Source organism: Aulonocara sp. 'chitande type north' Nkhata Bay, linkage group LG22 (genome assembly GCF_057382095.1).
Source record: "Aulonocara sp. 'chitande type north' Nkhata Bay isolate Kocher_YH1m ecotype deep benthic linkage group LG22, A_spYH_male_GT1.1, whole genome shotgun sequence".
In the NCBI taxonomy this organism is placed as follows: domain Eukaryota; kingdom Metazoa; phylum Chordata; class Actinopteri; order Cichliformes; family Cichlidae; genus Aulonocara; species Aulonocara sp. 'chitande type north' Nkhata Bay.
In genome coordinates this window covers 37,713,046-37,719,519 of record NC_141364.1, presented here as the reverse complement: position 1 = coordinate 37,719,519, position 6,474 = coordinate 37,713,046, and positions in this window count along the sequence as shown.

Here is a 6,474-nt window from a genome sequence, read left to right as displayed (position 1 = left end):
CTTTATTTTGATTTTCTCTAATCCACACGAGGTCCCGGCTCAAAAGCCACAACATAAATATGGAGACGAACACCAGAATGTCAACGCCAAGATGTTTTATCTTAAATTACATAGCAAGTGGGCTGAAATACCTGGTACACCAAGGCAAAGACTAGTGAGCCTCCCTGAAAGCCTGTCTCAGGTGTGCCTTTACCCACACCTGACTAGGTGTGGTCAGTTAGCAACAGCTGGACACTCTTGCACTGCCGCTGCAGAGGGGGGCGTAACACCTCCACCCTCGAAAGGGTTCCACTAGGACCCCTGAATGAATTAAAAGCCCCTCTGAAGCCTTCTGGTTCTTGATCCCCCAAACCTGAAAGAACAGTAAAAGCTAGCAGAAGCAGAGTGTGTCCAATTTGGAGGTAGTCGGCCTCCATTATTTCATCCCCTTTGTTTGATGTACCTGTACCACTCGCAGCAAAACAGACCCAGAGCATGGTACTGCCACCACCATGCTTGACAGCTGATAGTGTTCTTAGATTCGAACGCCTCACCTTAGTCCTCTATGGATTCTGAGGCCAGATAGAACTTTTGCTTGCATACAGTTATTTGATCTGATAATCTTACTCTGTAGTTGTTTAAAAATGTCTGAAACAGACCCTCTAAACTTGTTTAAATCTCTAATTCTCCTCCTTAGTTCCTCCCTAAGCTACTGTTCTCAGTATTAATCCAGTTAGAGCCGTCAGATCCTCTTCACAGAGGCAAAGAGAATTTACCATTTGTAGTAAGAAGTTAATAGTTCTGGCCTTTTCAAGTTCAGTCATTGTAGAACCTTATTAAAAGATTTACGTGAGTGTATGTATTTATAAATTTGTATGTATAAATTTCACTTTGTGTGGATTAAAGAAAATCAAAATAAATTCAAACTTGTGCACCTAGTTCTTGTCTTTTTAAAGTTATAAAAGATCTATGCTGAGCAATCGTTCCACATTTCAACCAAAGCATTAAAATACCAAATTACCGTGGCATTCATGCCCATGATGAGTGGGTTTAAACTTCTAACCACAGCTGTAAATTTGTGGTTCTGAGGGAGAAATGTCAGCTAGCTGCTGCTTGGGCTGAAGAAGTAGAGTGTAACGTGTTTAAAAGCCTCTGGTGCTCATACAACACTGATGAGACTGGGTCAGTTGACCTTACATGTGACCCTTTGTTGATATAAAAACAGATTAGTGCACCTTGCCGTGTATCTCTTCACTTGCAGTTCCTTTCATCAACACTGGGTGGAGCACACTTACTGTTGTTTTTCAGAACTGGATTAAGCGAAGGTCTCCGAGGCATGGCTGCTTTGTGCCTCAGCTCCCAGGAGTCTTCAACATGCTTAAGCCCCAAACCAAAGGAAGGAGTGTTGATGCCGTATTATCAGCTTTTGTCAGCTTCACAGGGCCTTCAATAGAAAAGTGTGTTTTTGCTCTGGATTAGGTGCCCTGTCTGTATCCACAGCAGTGCTTCCAGAAACAGAAAATCAGCCCAGGCAAATCTGAAATGCCTGCCGAGGAATGTTTATGACATTTTCCTTAACCTCCCCCATATGACCTCGATGTAGTAATAAAGCTGAACATAAGAGGACGCTTAAAAATAATTGACTTTTGAGCTCTGGTTGAAGAAGGTGAAAGAGGTCAAAATGTAGGAGCATTTCAATTGTAAAGAGAGGAGGTGAGACACTGGATTTAGTGTTCAAAAGCCATGAACAGCACAGACAAGGCTGAACAGACAAAAGAAGTGGAGAGGAGGTTAGGACAGAGCGCCCTTAAAACGACAAAGAATATGTCTATGCAGCCTAGAAAAGGCTGCATTCTCACAGGAAATAAACAGAAAACATTAAGAAATAACTCGGGTTGCTGGATGTGGTATATTCATTGCCAGCCAGCCAGAAGCCAAGGGTCTGTCCTCAGCCAGAGCTGAATTAAAACACTTTGACTGGAAAAGCTTCTTGCATAGCTGAATGAACAAGTCTTTCACAAGTCAGTGATTAGCTGCTTCCACACTTAGCCTGATTTTTTTTTTTCTTTTTGGACAGAAATAGCAGGATAGAGAGAGAGAGGCTGGAGCATAAATTCACGATAAAGTTTCTTTCCTGGCTGTAAAAAGGTGTTTATTTGTAGGAAAAAATACCATAAGTTTAAAAAAAAAAAATTATCCTGTAGACTAAATCTTTTAGAATATTGCTCAAAACAAAGCATGTCTACATGTAGCCCACATCTTAACCTATAAGAACTCAAGACTGCTATTATCAGTATTTATTACACTGGATCAAATGACGGTGAAGTTTTCCTCATAAGGAGCATTACAGCATCTTTACAGTTATCGTGTTAATTTGAAGGCCCCAATTTTTGCACTTCTCTTTGCAGCTTTGTTAGAAGCAGCGTAATATGGCTGCTTTTCAACCTGACTGCACTATGACCTAGCACTGCTAGCAGAGGGTGAGCAATGCTAGCTCCAAGCACAGTTTGCTGCTAGCTTGTGTACATGATGGAGCCATTAGCTGGTTATGAGTCAAGTATCTTTGTAGGACAATTTGGCTGGCATAAAACATCCATCTGTAAAAAGATGGATGTTGCTTCTGGGTCTGAAAAGTGCAGAAAGTGCAGAAGCTAGCCTGCTGAGTGTTATCCTGCTGCTAACTTGATCTGTGGCCTCAGTGTACACTTTTCTGGCGGGTTCATGGTCTTACTTGCCATTCTCAAGTTTTGCTCAATCATTTTGTAAATCACAGTCCCCATTAGAGTCAAAGGTGATAGTAAAATGGGGTATGCTTTATGAATGATAAGTTCAGACTGTATAATAATACGGTTGGCTATTTTCTGAGTCAGAGCTAAGCCTAGTTTTTTTTTTTTTTTACCTTTTTCAGATTACTCAGATCATTTTGGGCGGCCAAAATGCTCAGCTCAAGGTTTCAAAACATGATTGGGGAATGACGTGGGGGTCTGTCTTTTGTATACAGCCTATGTACACTGGTGACATGCCCATTTAAATTTCAAAAATCAGTCCATTCACATGAATCTAGGTCAGACTTTGTCCCCACTATTCATATCATGAACATAACAAAAGTGACCTCAGTTGGATTTTAATGGAATATCAGCAAGCTCTTGTTTATCTTACCTCCTCAGCTAAGTTTCACTCCATGATTTCCCCCCCTGCAGTGGCTCTGTGGGACACTGTGGGAAGTGTCCACAGACTGAGGGACTGGTGGTCTAAAACTGGTAGTAGATGAGTGGTTTATCTGTTCTTTCTGTGGTTATCTGTTGATGAACTGGTGACCTATGCAGGGTGTAGGACACCTCTCGCCCTAGAATAGGGTCCAGTCTTATTCAGGAACCTGATTTTTAAAAGAAGTTGAAGATATTTTATGTGTGTATGTAATATTTTATTTTAATACTGGCTCCTAAATCCCTGGCTGGGAAGGAAAATTGAAACGTAATTAGTGCAAATTGTACACAGCTTGATAACCTGTTAAATTATATCACATATGCAGTTGAATATGTTTTTTTTTTTTTTGTTTATTGGAGGCTTTCTGATTAACGTTGTGCTGTTTTGCATTGTGATGGTTTTCAAACATAAGAGTGAAGCTTACACACATTGTATTCACTGTTAACTGTTTCCTACAGAGAGATCCCCGCCTATAGCATTTAATGATGCTGTGAAGCTTCTGTATTTAAAGACTCCTGGGAGCCTTTAAACTCCAAAATTACTCCACTTCTCTACATTCTCTACAGTGGGAAACTGAGCCAAACTGCATTTTAACAAGCCTCGTAAGAAACCCCAGAACAATAGCAATCAAATGCAATTAAAAGCCTGATTAGTTCAGTATTTTGCCAATTCCCAGAAATGCTGTGCGCCTCTCAGGAAAAAAAAGCCATTTTTGTCGAGGGGATCAAATGCAAAACAGACTGTACAGGGTGCTTTAAATTACCGTGTTTGATTGAGGAAAGACTTTAATTGAGAAAATTGCATACGTGTGTACTTAATGAAGCCCACGGTCGTCTATTCTCCCTCCCTCACTCCCCATCACTCTTCTTCCCCGCCACCTTCCTGACTTGATTGCTGCTTATCTAGGTCATCTCAGTGTGTTTTAATCACCGCTGGGTTGAGCTAGACCCAGTTAGGTGATGAAGCCCACTTTTTCTTTTCATCAAGGTGGGAAACTTGGTTTATTTCTAGCGCAACATCATTGTTTGTGCTGAGCTCCATCTGGGATGACATCCAGTTTTATCAATAATTCAACATCCATGGCCTAGATTGTTTTTTTGCCTTTGATACTTTCAGATGCTTTACAGGAGATACACGAGCCAATTCTGTTTTGAGCCCTTTATGAATATGTGCTTCAGTCCACATGACAGGATTGACCTCTATCACTGTTGATTTCCCATGTGTGACTCCATGCAAGAACAAGTCACATCTATGAATGGATGTGTGCTTTTGCTGTTCTGCTGCTCTGCTTACAGTAGTGCTGTTCTCCAATAAAATAATTAATTTATGGCAACTTATTTAGGGCTACATACTGAACTTATATAGACAGAAAAAAGTATTGATCCAATACTAATACCAACATGGCTATCATTATTATCGATATTTGGATTGATCTGTCCACCTCTAGTTTACAGCTGTTACACACATATCCTCTTTGTTCTTCCTGAGGTCACACTGCTCTCAGTTTTTAGACGTGCTTCAGATTTCTCTCGGCAGGTATGGAACTCCAAAGTGTTCAAAATTAAATAAATAAATAAATAGGTCAAGATGAAATAAATAACTATGTGAATAAATAAGACACAGATATGTAATGTGAGAATGATATTGTGAAATCATGGAACACATTTTGAAAACAATGCTCATTATTGTGAAATATATTGCATTCTGCTATATAAATTTACTTATTATTGTGAAATATTATTTCATGGTCATTATTTTTCACAATAACAGAGATTATTCCTGAGGCATTTTATTTATTTCCAGCCGTTTTTAGTCCAAAATGACCTTTTTTCAAGGTCAGTCTTTATTTCAAAATCCCGTTTTTCCCGATGGCCTATTTATTTCATAATGCGACTTTTCAGCAGAATGACTTTGTCTGTCAATCAATGTAAGTGGGCTGGACCTTTGCACCTATTGGCTTATCGTTTACCATCGACTAGTTTTCCTGGATACCGGCTCCGCGGACGGCTACTGCAGCTAGCAACAGCGTGCTAGGTCAAAAGTCACGGAGGATGGCGGACTGGTGTGAACTTCAGCCAGTTCTGCTCATTTAAGCAAATCAGAGAGGGATCATTTACCTGTAGATACTGTTTTGAGTCGTTTAGATGATGTTTCTGAAATGTCTGGATGATAATTGCTCTTCAAAATCTTAGCATCGATGACAGCATTGTCGAAGGTTTAAGAGCAATTCAGCACCGTGTTCGTTTGGAATACGCCGAGGAAGAACAGTCTTCAAATGTTGGCCGTCCACGTCTAGAAATCCCGGTGCAGCACTCAGGACTTTAGTGCTGTCCGGGATAACCGTCGGGGTAATTGCCGATACATTTTCTGTGTCTCCGAGCACAATTAGGAGGGAAATGACGGAGGAAGGTCTAAGGTAAGTTTATGCTGTAATTGAGCACCTGTGTGATTCTGTACACAGCATTGTTTAGATGTTGACCTTAATTATGACGTTTGACAATGAATTATTATCGCTTACTTTTTTTTGTTACTGTCTAAACTAAGTGGGGCAGCTACGGCTAAAGCTATCGGCGCCATCTCGGCGTTGAGACACGTTTAGCAGTGTTAGCTGTTAGTGTGTTAACTCGGAGACTGGGGTCAGTGGAGCCTGTAGGAACCTTTTACACAGAGAGTAGACCCACCAGCTTTCCACAGTCTACTTACTTATCACATCTTGTTAGACAACAGGGTCATTAGTGCTTTAAATAGTACATAGTTGAATGTTTCATTGCTGTTTGCAGTTGATTGTTCTCTGATAATGCATAACAAGGTTGATGTTAAATAGCGAGTTTATTGAAATGGTTTTGTCTATTTCAGCAGCATTATAGATATCATACTTTCTCTGGTGTCTTCGGCAAAGCTAAAACAAGAATACATTTACATCCTTGGTTCTTTCAGCATTAATTGGAAAACTTTGAGATTTGCTGTGTGTCTCCCAAGCCATTCTTTTTTATCCCACCTGTCAGGTATAGATGGCAATACTTTAAACAAAGTTAAATTTGTTATACCTGAAGAGAACCAATCCTGACCTAGAATGGGTGAATGAATAATTAGTTGGTAGCCAATGCCTAAGCAACTCACATAGGCCCTGGCAGACTCAATAAGTCCATCTAGGAACAGCTGCAGGAAACACCTCTTCAGTTTAGATTTAAAACATGTGCATGCTCTTTCAGGTTGATGAGGATTATGGTGTGGACTGGACAGGACAACATAATCGCTGCCCATCAAATGAGATCACCATTCCTGAGA